The 16,665-nt window shown below is 33.4% G+C and overlaps 1 protein-coding gene across 3 annotated transcripts in view; it reads left to right on the forward strand.

Moving 5' to 3' along the window:
* LOC122402960 (cAMP-specific 3',5'-cyclic phosphodiesterase) overlaps positions 1–16,665 on the forward strand; it is a 437,543-nt gene that overhangs the window by 79,375 nt on the left and 341,503 nt on the right. For 2 of the 3 annotated variants that reach the window (XM_043406178.1, XM_043406176.1), the window contains exon 1: positions 8,918–9,509. The exons of the other annotated variant lie outside the window; for it this stretch is intronic. The gene's annotated coding sequence lies outside the window, so the exon portion shown is untranslated. Of the gene's footprint in view, positions 1–8,917; positions 9,510–16,665 lie in introns of those variants that run through there. 3 annotated transcript variants of the gene reach the window in all.

Below are 16,665 nucleotides of genomic sequence, written 5' to 3' on the forward strand. Positions count from 1 at the left end.
GAAGCTATCTGAAAGATGGGAATTCAATTTTAGGTTAGAATTAAAAATTTAGAATCGAATGAGGATATTTTCTACTGGTAAATATTGAAGAATGTTGTTTCACTCTGTAAATTAATTTACAATTTTTATTAGAAATTACAAGTGTTTCATTCTGACCACTTCTGTGGTTCCTGTGTTAAATAGTGTTTGCTTGACCTTCCAATTGAATGGTCAAGCAATCTCAAATGTGTCTCACGTTTTGAACCATACAAATTTTTTGGCCATTCCAATAGCAATATTTCATTCATTCTGGTGAAATTATTATGTAATTTTCTTGTTTCTAAACGCGAGATGAGAATCTTCCTAATAGTACTCGATGACGATTCGAAGGAGATTAAAAGAATCCTCATACTAGCGGCGCAAGTGTTCTTTAAGTATGTATATCCCTATAAAATGAACTCTTACCTAACGTCTGTTAATCTTATCTTCGAGTTCAGGTTGTCTACAGTTAGTATAAACACGGTTACTGTGCATATTTGCACCCAAGTGGCACGTACATCCACACAATCGGTTAAAACGTTAGGGTACACACAGATTAGAATATTTTCTGAGGCTGCAGCGATGGATACTGAATCGTTAACGCAGATAGAATCTCTGAGGATATTTCTTAAGACTGATTAAGCCATTTGATGGTTAAAATAGATCTGATAAATTATTAGAAATAGTTGAAATAAATTTTTCGAAATTAAAATTTTCAAATTGTTTTGAAAAAATTATTTTTAGATGCGGGGGTCAATTATAATTATTTTTGGTGATTAGACATACACTCGAAATTCTACGCAGTTTCGAGAAAAAAATTCCTTACCGAAAATAAAATGCCTGACCTTGAATATAATGATTCCTCTTTTTCGAATGTTTCTGGAAAAAATATTTTTGGTTGCAGGGGTCAATTATAATTATTTTTGGTGATTAGACATACACTCGAAATCCTACGCAGTTTCGAGAAAAAAATTCCTTACCGAAAATAAAATGCCTGACCTTGAATATAATGATTCTTCTTTTTCAAATCATTCTGGAAAAAATATTTTTGGTTGCAGGGGTCAATTACAATCATTTTTGGTGAATAGAAGTACCATCGAAATCCTACCCAGTTTCGAGAAAAAAATTCATTATCGAAACCATAATGCCTGACCGTAAATGTTTCTTTGAAATTTGATGCAAATGTTTAATAAATCATAACTCCTGACCGTATTTTGATGAAGAATATTTAAAAAGTCTAAGAATGTTAAAAAACTTGTTCCTTGACTAATTTTCAAACGACCATAACTCACACAATAGTGAATCTATTTAATTGAAATTTATTTACATAGTAGATCTCTTGAATCTCTATAAAAAAGTATTAAACAACATTTCTGTTTTAATAACATTTTGAACGAGTATATATTAATTTCAATTATTCGTTAAATACTCTATTTACCATAAAGACATATACACAAAAATAGAAAATCAAAATGTAGTATGACCACCTTTTGCTACAATAATTGCTTTAAATATCTAATAATTAATATAAATAATTTAAATATCGTAGAATACTATTTATCAGATTTTCAATTTTTATTAATATTTTCAAATGCCAGTCGTAAATATTTATAGAAATTTATTTTGTTATCGTGCATAATAGTTATAGTATTTTGACTAAATTTTATTTTGGAGGATGGATAGAGTGTTTCCTCAGATTGTTAGAAGAGACGATGCTAAAAATGTTTCATCAGGTATTAATAGCGTTCCAAAAATGTTCGATCAATGCTGTTGCCAAATACAAGATATTTGCAGGAATTAGTCGAAAGCATAAGTCGTTTGTCATAGACTATGAAGACAAACACGGGTGTGACTAAACTTATGCACAAATTCTCGAAATAAACGACCGCGGATGCAATCTGAATTTAAATATACCGAAATCCAGATTCTCAATTTGGTGTCCCAATATTTTTACAATTTCAAAAATTATATATTCAAAATTAAATAATTTTGATAATTTAATATCACTCTTAAAAAATTCTCTGGATTCCTTAAAAATGGGAAATTTTAAAACACAATTCAACTTGCTGGGAAGTGATCGAATATCACGATCAATCCTAGTCGACATAATAGCTTAATAATAGCATTTTTCTCGATATCTGAAATTATAATTTGCACTCCAGAGGCCAAAGCTCGCTAAAAAAAAGTCACATCAGCCACCTCTGATCTCTTGATCTCAATAAAAAGTAATTATAGCTTTGCTTTTTTAAATAGTATTTACAATTCCCACACACGAAAAAAAAAAACAAGAAAAAAAGACTATGATAATACAAGCAAAGAGTAGGAATCATTACACGCGAGAAAGTCGTGGAAACTTGTAGTTTAACGCCAGTTTTTTTGTAAATAGAGTGTGTGTGAGATTCTTGAGGCCAAAATAAAACGAAAATCAAGAATATTAATTTCTTGACTGAGTCTTCATTAATAAGTTACTAAAAAATTAAATTAAAAAATTTCCAATCATTCTGAAAAAATTATTTTTGGTTGTGGGGGTCGATTACAATCATTTTTGGTGAATAGACATACCCTCGAAATCCTAACCATTTTCGAGAAAAAAATTCCTTACCGAAAGTATAATGCCTGACCATGAATATAATGATTCCCCATTTTCAAATCATTTTGGAAAAATTATTTTTAGATACGGGGAACAATTACAATCACTTTTGGTGAATAGATGTACCATCGAAATCCTAACCATTTTCGAGAAAAAAATTCCTTACCGAAAGTATAATGCCTGACCCATAAATGTTTCTCTGAAATTCCATAACTTCTGAACGGATTGAAGAATTTTAATTTTTCAAACGGCAAACAACGCGTATTTTAGTGAAGAATATGTAGAAATTCCAAGAATATTCGAAAACACTGTTCTTAACCCCGTAAAATGAGAAAAACCCCCATAAAAGTGGTCCAATTTTCAAACTTCTATAATTCCTACAATAGTTAATGTATCTTATTGAAATTTTTTTCTTAAGTAGTGCTCATGGGTGCCTACAAAAAAGTATTAGACAACTTTTCTATAGTATGTCAAACGATATAACTAAAAATAAAAAACAAATTCGTAAGAAAAATCAACAGTGCTTAAATTTTTCGTCGGGAAAAAAAATTTTCAAATCGTTCTAAAAAAATTATTTTTAGTTGCAGGGGTCAATTACAATCATTTTTCGTGAATAGACATACCCCCGAAATCCTACGCAGTTTCGAGAAAAAAATTCGAGTAGATGCTGAAAATTTTAGGTGGGAAAAAAAAAATTTCGAATCTTCTTGGAAAAATTATTTTTTGTTCTAGGGGTCGATTACAATCATTTTTGGTCAATAAACATACCCCCAAAATCCCACGCACTTTCGAGAAAAAAATTCTTTACTAAGAACAAATTGCCTGACCATAAATGTTTCCCTAAAATTTCATTCAAATATTCAAAATTCCATAACTTCTGAACGAATTGGAGAATTTTAATGATTCAAAATTCAAACAATGAAAGATTACATTCACATGTTTAACGTTAATAACTTTTTAACGAAGCCTCCATCAACAAATTAATATTCTTCATTTTGGCCTCCAGAATCTTCCATTAAAATGTTTCCCAGTATTGACTGAACACCTTGTATATTATTTGATTGGCGGGAAAACTCGAAAATCGTGGCTCGAATGAAGAAAAACCGTAGAATTCGTAACTCTCCATGGAAAAGGCATTCGACTCTATTCTTCGACATCTCGAAGGCCACGTTGGAACTTACGGGGGGCCCAGATCCACTCTAAAAACTTTCGACCAACAGTTTCGAATCCACTTATCCCCGAAAGTTCCCCTTTTTTCGCCCGTCGCGAAACTGTCGAATTTTAACAAAATAAAACGAAGACTGTGGAATCGTGCTCGACGAAACTTTCGTATTTCTTGAATACATTTACGGAACCCGTGCTCCAAACGCAAATCCCCCCCCCCTCGATTCGGAAACTCAATGATATCGACGTATTATTTCTGTTTTTAGATCGAGCGATTAGAACTCCCGTTGGCGTAAAAAAGAAATTACGATTCACGATGCAACGAATAATCAACGCGCGAAATAGTCACACGTAGATAATACGAACGTTTAATACTGAAATTGCATAATCTATTTCCTTCCGTTAAAATGGCGCTTGCACATTAATTTCGCGTTCAGACGTTGGAAATTAAACTAAATTAATTTTTAGAGGTTATAACATACTAGCAAAAATCAATTTATGATCAGACGATCGTCCTGACATATATATCCGCGATAATGCAATTCTCTCGCGAGAAAGCGCTCGAGAAGCTTCGCCACCTGGCGGTAACGTCGCAGTACTGCTACGGGCGAGGTATCGCGCGGGCCGAATACGCGCATGCGCGCGCAAGTAGACTGTCGTATACAGGGGTCACGTGGCCTGCCAAACAGTCGTACACATGAAATCTTTGCATATAAATTACATGTTAATAACGCGCTTCTGAGACATGCTACACAGCCTATGTCCGTCCTAGAGTATGCAGGAATAACGTGTCAAAATTTGAGGATGATCGGTTCAATAGGTCTTGAGTTTTGCGCGAACATAAAAATCGGCTCTCTCTTTATATAATAGTACAGATTATTTTATTTTTTTGCAAAAATTATTTGTTTATTTATATGTTTATACTAATTTATTGTAACGTGATCTACGAAAAAATCAATAAATTTGATTAATTTTTGGGGGATGCAACATTTTATTATTTTATTTTTTTATTGCAAATTTATTTGTTGCAAAGATATTTGCCTATTTGATTAATTTTTGGGGGATGCAAAATTTCATTATTTTATTTGTTTATTGCAAATTTATTTGTTGCAATGATATTTGCCTATTCAAGATAGTCGATTAATAAAAATTGAACATTGGCAATAAAAAAAATTAATTTTTTCTAAAAATGTCGATGTTAATTTTTTAAGTGTCATTGTTTATTTTTTTTCGTCTGAGGATTAATGATAAATGTAAAGTGTCCGGAGACAAATTACCAAATTAATTGTTACCGGTCTAGCGCGTTTCTAATCTACTGTGTTATTAGCTCCTGTTTCTAATTATGTATTTCTGTTGACGTAATGGCCGTGTAATGGGCGATAAATGTGTGATGCCAATTATTGGATCGTAAGGAATGCCCAAGGCATTGCAATCACGTGTTTTTCATTACGTGTCAATGTTGTCCCCGTTAAATAGAGACGAACGTGAAGCATAAACGATGAGCGACAGGATCAAACGCCACGCTTCTGTTCCCTATTATTGTTAAATTATTTCCAAATGTGCTCCAAACTGTGGGAAATAAAACGGGAATAACGAGAAACTAACGAGTACCTCGTGAAATTCCACTTGAAAATATTGATAAAAAAACTAACTCATTTAGAATTAATTAAATGTACAATTTAGAATAAAGTATCGTTTAAATAATTTTAAATAATCAGTGAACATTCATTGTTCATTTAGAATTAATTAAATGGATAATTTAGAATTAAGTATTAGTTAAATCATTTTAAATAATCAATGTTCATTGAATAATTAAAATTATTTAAATAATACTTTGTTCTAAATTGTGTATTTAATTAATTGTAATTGAGCATTTTTATCAAATTTCATTGATAATTTAAAATTATATAAACGATACTTTATTCTAAATTCATTCTCTATTCATTCAATTTTTATTTATGATTAATTAAATGCATAATTTAGAATAAAGTATTGTTTAAATAATTTTAAATACTCAAAGAACATTGATCAAAGAGACAAACTCATTTACAATAAACTAAATACACAATTTAGAACAAATTATGATCTAAATCATTTTAAATAATCAATGGACATTGATAGAAAAACAAACTCTTTTACAATTAACTAAATACACAATTTAGAATAAAATATCGTTCATATAATTTTAAATAATCAATGAACATTGATAAATAAACAAACTCGTTTACAATTTCTGGGAATTTTAGGATTGCAAATGTATAAAACTCGCCTTCCTCTCTGAAAAAAACAAATTTAATTAGCTCGAGGCTTCGTTCCACACAGAAGACACACAGCTACGAAAAAATAGTAAATCAGAATAACTCCAGATGGCGCAGAAACAGATGGCGCTTTATTTCTGACACAATTAACTAAACACACAATTTAGAACAAATTATTATATAAACAATTTTAAATAATCAACGAACATCGATCCAAAAAACCAAACACATTTACAATTAACTAAACACACAATTTAGAACAAACTATTATTTAAACAATTAATCCAGAACACATTTCTGAATTTTATTTCATAACAGACAATAATAAACAAACTAATTTCATATTCGTACAGTTTGTCATATTAATGAGAACTTTGTGTTTGGTATATTTATACATGTTCAATACACATTTAAATTTCAAATGTATAATTGCATATTTATATATTTTTCATGTACAAAAAAACGTTTTTAGTGCTAAAACGAAATACATATTCAAGTACACGGTGCCAAGCAACTCGATGCATAACCTGAATCGCTGTAAAAAAAATGTATAAAAAAACTCAGCACTCTTATTTGATTTTTCCACCTTATATTTCCTTCCAAAGTGTTCGTCTTTTACCACTTTTTTTTAAGCGACTTGTTTGCCAGTGACTTTGTAATATTCTCCTGGTTGTTTTTCTTTCGAGACAACAATTTAACAATCTTGCGTAATTTTATTCAAATCGTTTCGCAAAAAATCTATTAAGTGCATGCCCACTTTGTTGACGCCTTGCTGCTAATATTGTCACCGCTTCCTGCATATTATATATTTTCATATTATACGCATATTTTGTAGCTGAAGGTTACATGTAGGTGAACGTATTTATGATTGAATTTGTCCTTCTGCCAGCTACAATATTCTAGTAACAAATATAGGGATATTCTATTTTAGAGAAAAAAAAACCTCACTAATATTAGTATTAAACACTTATTATAAATACACCATAGTATTAAACAACACTTTCGTGCAGTGTCAAATATATCAATAATCAAAAACGAATTTTTAAGAAAAATCGACAGAGGTTACGGGTATTAAAATAAAAATTTCGAATCGTTCTGGAAAAATTATTTTCGGTTGCAGGGGGCAATTACAATCATTTTTAGTGTATACACATATTTTCGAAATACTACGCATTTTCGAGAAAAAAATTCGAGTAGGTGGACAAATTTTTCGAAAAAATTCAAAAATTCCAAATCGATGTGGAAAAATTATTTTCGGTTACAAGGGGCAATTACAATAACTTTTTGTGTATACACATATTTTCGAAATACTACGCATTTTCGAGAAAAAAATTCGAGTAGGTGAACAAATTTTTCGAAAAAATTCAAAAATTTCAAATCGATGTGGAAAAATTATTTTCGGTTACAAGGGGCAATTACAATAACTTTTTGTGTATACACATATTTTCGAAATCCTACGCATTTTCGAGAAAAAAATTGGGGAAGGTGGTCAAATTTTTCAAAAAACAAAAAATACCAAATCGTTCTGGAAAAATTATTTTCGGTTGCAGGGGGCATTCACAATTATTTTTTGTGATTACACATACCCTCGAAATCCTACACATTTTCGAGAAAAAAATTCGAGTAGGTGGGCAAATTTTTCGAAAAAATTCAAAAATTCCAAATCGCTCTGGAAAAATTATTTTCGGTTGCAGGGGGCATTTACAATTATTTTTTGTGATTACACATATCCTCGAAATCCCACGCATTTTCGAGGAAAAAATTGGGGAAGATGGACAAATTTTTCGAAAAACTTAAAAAATTCCAAATCGTACTGGAAAAATTATTTTCTATTGCAGGGGGCATTTACAATCATTTTTGGTGAATACACATGTTTTCAAAATTCTACGCATTTTCGAGAAAAAAATTGGGGAAGGTAAACAAATTTTTCGAAAGAAAATTTTAAATCACAATAATTACAATTACAATAATTTTTGGTGAATAGACATACCCCCAAAATCCCACTGTAGCTGAAAACGATCCTAGACTGTACATTGGATGGTTAATTTTTTAGGTTATATGTACTTACATTCTTGTATAATACGTTGTACATTACGAAAATTCGCATTTACACCAGCTCTAATGCAGTTTCTCTCGCAGTGCCCGCAGAATTTAATGCAATTCATAAAATTGCACGTCAGAGGTCACTTTTTGTCGCCCTGTGCTTTTCTCTCCCCATATTTCCCTCCATTTTGAAAACAATTATACATTACCTTAGCAATTTTCCCAATGGGAACACTTTTCTCTATATAAACTTAAAATTACTGTTATTTCACGGTCACCTAATTTCCTATCGTGACCCATTGTTAATAATTTCACAAGCTATTTAACCTAAAACTCGGACAATATACTCGAGTGTACAGTTGTATGACCTTGTGTGGAGAAACAAAAGTTTGAACATCACATTTTATCGTTAACAACCTTCAATATACATAAAAAACATGCTTACCCCGCAACACTTGTTCCAATCACCCAATCACGCTCTTTACCATAAATGCTTTCATAAAGTATCACAATCAACAAACTAACCAAAAAATGTAGACCCCTCTAGCTCAGAACCACTATATCACACACCAACACTCAACCATCAACGCATTAACCCGTTCAAACGTTCAAAAAACCCTGTGTTCGGCCATTTCCTCCCACAAAGATAAGCAAACCAGATGGCAGAAACAGAGCTCGAGCCCGTAAAAATAATCGTAAGGGTTGAAGGGACGCGCGTGCGATAAATTGAAAGCGACGAGTCCCCGACATCAAGCCTCGTGCGTTTCCGTGGCCGTTCGTGCCCGCTCGTGTTTGGCCCGTGGCGAGCCAGCAGCGCCGCAGCGCGGGTAGTTTTCGTGCCTCCTCGACGCGGTGGCCGTCGTCTCGATCGTGCTCGTCACGATTTGCCACGGCGGTGGACTCGCGCGAAAATCACACGCGCCCCCCCGCGAGAAGGACGTGCGTGTCCCCGGGTCTCCCCATTCATCCTCCGGCGGCCGTTGGCGCGTTGGTCACGGCCGTCCAGCTGCCCCCGCGACTCGTTCCTCGTTTCTCGTTTCACGTTTCTCTCTCGCCGTTGTTTTCTCGCGTGCCCTCGTCTCCGGGAGTCCGGTCAGTCAGTCGTGTACAGCGCCGGCCGATGCACGCGACGCGGCGATACCCAGTCGGGCAAGGACACCAGCCAAACGGTGTTCGTACGTCGGGCGTGAACTGTGCCGCGATACGTTTCCCGGTTACCCGACACCACGATCGAGGAGGCATGATCTCTTCCTCTCCGGCCACTTCCTCCGCGATCTTTCCCTCGACTGGTTTTGTGTCTTCCACGGTGCTGGTGCGCGAGTGAACCGTGCATGACCTGCCCTTTTTCACCGCCGGCGAGTGCGTTGACACGCGCAGCGCAGCGTCTAATTAGGAGGGAAAAGAAAAAACACGCACGCAGGGAACTCGAGCGCATTGTAAGTAGACAAGTTACCAGATTCGTTAACGACGCACGAGACCTCTGTTTCGGCGGAGGGGGAACAGATCATTAAAACGAAAACGTGTACGCGGTTGTTTTTCGGTTGGACTCGTCTTTCCACGTTCGTTCTTGTTGCTCCGGGACGCGTGCGGATTGATAGTCGTGTCACGACTACGTTTATTTGGATTCGAAGCGTCGGGTAATCGGTCGATCCGTGTAATGACCGCGACGGCGATCGTTCTGATTTGTGTGCACTTTGACGTTCTACATAACCTCACATTTCGCGAAACGCTTACAGGTTTGATTCCTACAAAACGTACTGTTTTAACTAAACTATCGTGTAACGGGGAATGGTATTATTTTCGCGAATTCTAGTGAATCGGTGAAAGTTAGAAGGCGTGTTTACACGCGTGAAACGTAATTTAGAGGATATGGGGCATATTTATTAAGAACGCGTTAGCTACTGTTAAAGTGTGTAGATACACGAGACAAATTAAATGTTACCAAAGTGGTATAACTATTGTGCACTTAAGTTTTGTGATATATCTTTATGGCTGATTGTTTAACGTATAATTGTAAGGTATATTTAATGAAAATGTTGGTTAACCTTGTTCTTGATGTTAAGTTTTGCAATCATGAGGCTATTTACTTTAATACTCATTTAATATTCTCGAGATATTTGTTAAATGAAACTATCATTTTTTCGTGGCCATTGTACGAATAAATTTGAACAAAATTAAATCGTATATTATGGGGTTAATTGTCGAGGGACAAAAATAACTAGGCAGGTTATAAAATAGACAAAAATAGAAAATCAATATGACCACCCTTTCTTGCAATAATTGATTCTAAACATCGTGGAATGCTATTTACCAGATTTTCGATTTTCATCAGTATTCTCATATTTGCAATTGATTTTGTTATCTTGCATAATAGTTATGCTACTTTGACTAAATTTTATTCGTAACTGTAGGTTACAAAATGGGGAATTTTTATATACGGGGGGTGATTTTGAAAACTGGGACAAGCTTTGGATCGTTTCGAAGCGAAAATATAAAAATTCATAGGGGAAAAAATTGAATTCCCCGCGAGGGACCAAAATTTTTTTTTTTTCGTCACGTTTTGTGCTTTTTGAATTTGTTGCATCGATAAGAACGATACGTGGAAGATTTCGAGTCCAATGCACGGAGAACCGATATTAAATAAATTCCCTAGAATGAGTCTAGTAATTTTGATCCGTGAGCGTTTGAGATTTTTAAGATGGGAAACTTTTGGAATGTGTAAGTTTGAGAAACACTGTTTTGAGCGATCTGTTGACGCTCCACTCGCCCGTCGCGTGCAAGGGTTGTCTGATAAATTATTGCAAATCACGTAACGTTGGAGGACAAGTGTGTCTCGTGCGGCGATCTTCCAAAGAAAGCGTTTAGAAATGTGCAGTGTGTGTAAAAAGTATTCGTACAGTGATTAATCACGACCAAAGTATGCTGAATAATAATGTTTATTAGACAATATTTTTTCACATAAACAAAAGAAATATTTATATTGTTTATTTCTGTAATTTTGTCCATTTCTCTCGATATTTATATAAACTATTCTTTTTTTTGGTTTACTTGATATTTTTACTTTATTGCTTATACAGAGTGTCTGAATAACCATGGGAAAAATTTTAATGAGGGATTCTAGAGGCCAAAATAAGACAAAAATCAAGAATACCAATTTGTTGATGGAGGCTTCGTTAAAAAGTTATCAACATTTAAAGATTCGCGAGAACTGAATTTTTTTCTCGAAAATGCGCAGGATTTCGGGGGTATGTCTATTCACCAAAAATGATTGAAATTGACCCTCGAAACCGAAAATAATTTTTCCAGAACGATTTGCAATTTTTTTTTCCCGTCGAAAAATTTCACACTTTCTCGAATTTTTTTCTAGAAACTGGGTAGAATTTCGAGGGTATGTCTATTCACCAAAAATTATTGTAATTAACCCCCGCAATCGAAAATAATTTTTCCAAAACGATTTGAAATTTTTTTTTTCCGTCGAAAAATTTGGGCAATTAAATTAGATTTTCGCTAGGGAATTTTTTTCTCGAAACTGCGTAGGATTTCGGGAATATGTGTAATGACCAAAAATGATTGTAATTGTCCCCTGTAACTAAATATAATTTTTTTAGCATGATTTTAAATATTTCAATTTCGTCTAAAAATTTCAATACCTTCTCGAATTTTTTTCTCGAAAGTGGATAGGAATTCTAAGGTATGTGTAATCACCAAAAATGATTGTAATTGACCCCCGGAACGGAAAATAATTTTTCCAGAACGATTTGAAATTCTCGAATTTAATTGTTAATAACTATTTAACGAAGCCTCCATCAACAAATTACTATTCCTCATTTTCGTCTTATTTTGGCCCCCAGAATCCCTCATTAAAATTTTTCCCATGGTTGTCGGGACACCCTGTATATTTAATAATTTTGTTAATACTTATTTTTGCTTTATATGTATTCTCCAGAGTCTCTAGAACACTAATATCAAATAAACAATAAAAAAATTGACATCGTTTATTTCTGTAATTTTGTTAATTTTTCTTGATATTTATATAAACAATATATTTTTCAATACTTTTTACACTCATTGTAAAAATAGATGATAAGTTTGTTGAAAGTACCAGTGCTATGTAACGCGTGATCGTCAGTTTTTTCACGTGAAGATGTTACGTTTCTTTTCATCCGCGAGCGAAGGTTAGAACACAAATAATGTAAACGCGTTTAGTGCCACGGACAAGGTAAATGCAACTTCCTTTTCTTCACCGAGCTTTTCTTCGCGCTCGCGTGCAGACAATAGCATTCAAAGCGAGATGCCTGTTCGTTAGTAACTGGGAGTAATTAATTATTAACCTATTTCTGCGGTTCTAATTGTAGAAGGCAGGACTCTCCTGTTGCGGCCCCGCAAAAAGTTCCCGCGGGTTGTTTATAGTTTGGTAGAGAGCTGGTTTATCGCAGCCCAGCCTTTTCATGGAGTTCATTATGCTCGCTTCCGGCCCCGCTGTTTAATTCGTACAGAAAGTTCAGATGTTTTTAAGAGGAATTCGTTGGTTATTTCAGACGTCCAATCGACAAAGATAGATAGTTACGTTCGTTGAATTTTTCTTTGGAACGAAACCGTGTAGTTTGGTATTATATTCTTGAAATTCAGGAGTTATTTCGTTGGAAAACATATTTCTATGGCTAAAATCAACGTAAACTCTTAGAAATATTCAGGGCTGAATTATATTATATTAGAATCGTTTGAGAAAAGAGAAATGAGACTAGTTACTTGTTTGTAGGACGCCATATTGAATTTGGGACGTTGTCAGTTAAAAGAAAGAACTGTTCAAATTTTTCATTTGATAGAAAATGTGCAATTTTTGGTTTCAAGATTTTTTTAATGGAAAAATAGTTCTTATTTGTTATATTAAAAAACTTTTGAAGATATTCGACGCTGAATTGTATTAGAATCGTTTGAGAAATGAGAAATGAGACTATTCAGTCGTTTGCACGACGCCATATTGAATTTGAGACATTGTCAGTTATAAGAAATATTTGATCGAAAATGTGCAATCTTTAGTTTCAAGATTTCTTTCCAGAAAAAATAGTTGTCATTTCTTATATTAATTGCTGATTTATTAAAACGAATCGTTTGAGAAGAGAGAAACCAAACTAGTCACTAGTTTCTACGACTCCAGACGCCATATTGACTTTATAAACTCGTCAGTTTTAACAGAGAACTGTTCAAATTGAATTGTTCATTTGATCCAAAATGTGCAATATTTGGTTTCAAGATTTCTTTCGTGAAAATATAGTTGTCATTTGTTACATTAATTGCTGATTTATTAAAACGAATCGTTTGAGAAGAGAGAAATAAAACTAGTCACTCGTCTGTACGACGCCATATTGAATTTGCAACATTGTCAGTTATAAGAACTGTTTCTTCGAAAATGTGTAGTCTTTGATTGGTTACATTGATTTTCAAGATTTTTTTCGTGAAAAAATAGTTGTCATTTGTTATATCAAATTGTTATATTAATTGCTGATTTATTAAATCGTTTATGAAGAGTGAAATAAAACTAGTCACTCGTTCGTACGACGCCATATTGAATTTGAAACATTGTCAGTTATAAGAAATATTTGATCGAAAATGTGCAATCTTTAGTTTCAAGATTTCTTTCCAGAAAAAATAGTTGTCATTTCTTATATTAATTGCTGATTTATTAAAACGAATCGTTTGAGAAGAGAGAAACCAAACTAGTCACTAGTTTCTACGACTCCAGACGCCATATTGACTTTATAAACTCGTCAGTTTTAACAGAGAACTGTTCAAATTGAATTGTTCATTTGATCCAAAATGTGCAATATTTGGTTTCAAGATTTCTTTCGTGAAAATATAGTTGTCATTTGTTACATTAATTGCTGATTTATTAAAACGAATCGTTTGAGAAGAGAGAAATAAAACTAGTCACTCGTCTGTACGACGCCATATTGAATTTGCAACATTGTCAGTTATAAGAACTGTTTCTTCGAAAATGTGTAGTCTTTGATTGGTTACATTGATTTTCAAGATTTTTTTCGTGAAAAAATAGTTGTCATTTGTTATATCAAATTGTTATATTAATTGCTGATTTATTAAATCGTTTATGAAGAGTGAAATAAAACTAGTCACTCGTTCGTACGACGCCATATTGAATTTGAAACATTGTCAGTTATAAGAAATATTTGATCGAAAATGTGCAATCTTTAGTTTCAAGATTTCTTTCCAGAAAAAATAGTTGTCATTTCTTATATTAATTGCTGATTTATTAAAACGAATCGTTTGAGAAGAGAGAAACCAAACTAGTCACTAGTTTCTACGACTCCAGACGCCATATTGACTTTATAAACTCGTCAGTTTTAACAGAGAACTGTTCAAATTGAATTGTTCATTTGATCCAAAATGTGCAATATTTGGTTTCAAGATTTCTTTCGTGAAAATATAGTTGTCATTTGTTACATTAATTGCTGATTTATTAAAACGAATCGTTTGAGAAGAGAGAAATAAAACTAGTCACTCGTCTGTACGACGCCATATTGAATTTGCAACATTGTCAGTTATAAGAACTGTTTCTTCGAAAATGTGTAGTCTTTGATTGGTTACATTGACTTTCAAGATTTCCTTCGTGAAAAAATAGTTGTCATTTGTTATATCAAATTGTTATATTAATTGCTGATTTATTAAATCATTTAAGAAGAGAGAAATAAAACTAGTCACTCGTTCGTACGACGCCATATTGAATTTGAAACATTGTCAGTTATAAGAAATATTTGATCGAAAATGTGCAATCTTTAGTTTCAAGATTTCTTTCCAGAAAAAATAGTTGTCATTTCTTATATTAATTGCTGATTTATTAAAACGAATCGTTTGAGAAGAGAGAAACCAAACTAGTCACTAGTTTCTACGACTCCAGACGCCATATTGACTTTATAAACTCGTCAGTTTTAACAGAGAACTGTTCAAATTGAATTGTTCATTTGATCCAAAATGTGCAATATTTGGTTTCAAGATTTCTTTCGTGAAAATATAGTTGTCATTTGTTACATTAATTGCTGATTTATTAAAACGAATCGTTTGAGAAGAGAGAAATAAAACTATTCACTCGTCTGTACGACGCCATATTGAATTTGCAACATTGTCAGTTATAAGAACTGTTTCTTCGAAAATGTGTAGTCTTTGATTGGTTACATTGATTTTCAAGATTTTTTTCGTGAAAAAATAGTTGTCATTTGTTATATCAAATTGTTATATTAATTGCTGATTTATTAAATCGTTTATGAAGAGTGAAATAAAACTAGTCACTCGTTCGTACGACGCCATATTGAATTTGAAACATTGTCAGTTATAAGAAATATTTGATCGAAAATGTGCAATCTTTAGTTTCAAGATTTCTTTCCAGAAAAAATAGTTAGTTATATTAAATTCTTGAAAAAATAGTCAATTCTTATATCAAATTCCTATATTAATTTCTAATTTATTAAAACGAATCGTTTAAGCAGAGAAAAACCAACCTAGTCACTCGTTTCCACGACTCCCGCCGCCATATTGACTTTATAAACTCGTCAGTTCTAACAAAGAACCCCACAAATTGAATTTCTCTCAGACTAGTGTAACGAAAGTTCACGCAATCGTCAACATCCACATAAAATACAAGATTCTTCCTCCTCGAGATCTCATTTTTCTCAACTATCGTCAAACGCGTTTAACTTAAGAGATTCTTGCTGTTTGTTAACTTCCGCCAAGAGCGCTCTCCGTGTTCCCTCGGCGGTTTCGAGCGCCATTTAGAAAATGGCGGACGGTCGAAGCTCGATTCAAAAGACTCCAGCATTTTTCTTCGCCGTTGGCGACCGTTAAGTGTATTTTTCATCGTTCTGTCGACTATATTCGTGCTGTGGCGAGCTCACCGGAGACTCCTGTCTGTCAATAACGCTGACAAACGTCTCGAGTTAACCGGGAGATGCGTACGTGCTCGCAGAGGACGTTTCCCCGTCGCGAAATAAATCTTTTTCCTTTTGTCGATCGCTGAAACGCAGAAGTCGTATGCAAATCTCACAAAAACATCGAGCACAGCGATTTAATAGTCCCTGTCGGTTACATTTCCCGTCCCCACGACGTTCTTTAGTTGAATCAACACGCGTTTTTCTGAGCAAACTGTGATTTTCCATAATTTCTGAAGAGTACAAATTTTTCGAATAAAATAGACGATTCCAAAGTCGAAATATTTTCAGATATAATATTCAGGTGTCAGGTAGAAATAATTTCCCATTTTACACTGGATTTTGGTACCTTAAAATTCAAATTTTTTATTGCAAAATTGATGTCCTCGATTTTGTTCAAAATTTAATATTATGTAGATTATGCGATATTAAGGGTAGTTTAAGTCATCATTTTGCTGGTTTTGAATTTATTTAAATAATACAGGCCTCTGAAGTTCACGATATTGTTTATTCTAATGAGATATTTTTTTTTGTTTTATTAGTACAGGAGTGGCTTTTTTTTAATAAATTTTGTCCACAATGATGAATCAATAAAATAAAAATTTATTTATGACTTTCAAAATTTATTTCGAAAAGCCAATCTTTTGATAAAACT

Source organism: Colletes gigas, unplaced genomic scaffold (assembly GCF_013123115.1).
Source record: "Colletes gigas isolate AHSC1104 unplaced genomic scaffold, ASM1312311v1 Colletes_gigas_Sc00042, whole genome shotgun sequence".
Taxonomy (NCBI): domain Eukaryota; kingdom Metazoa; phylum Arthropoda; class Insecta; order Hymenoptera; family Colletidae; genus Colletes; species Colletes gigas.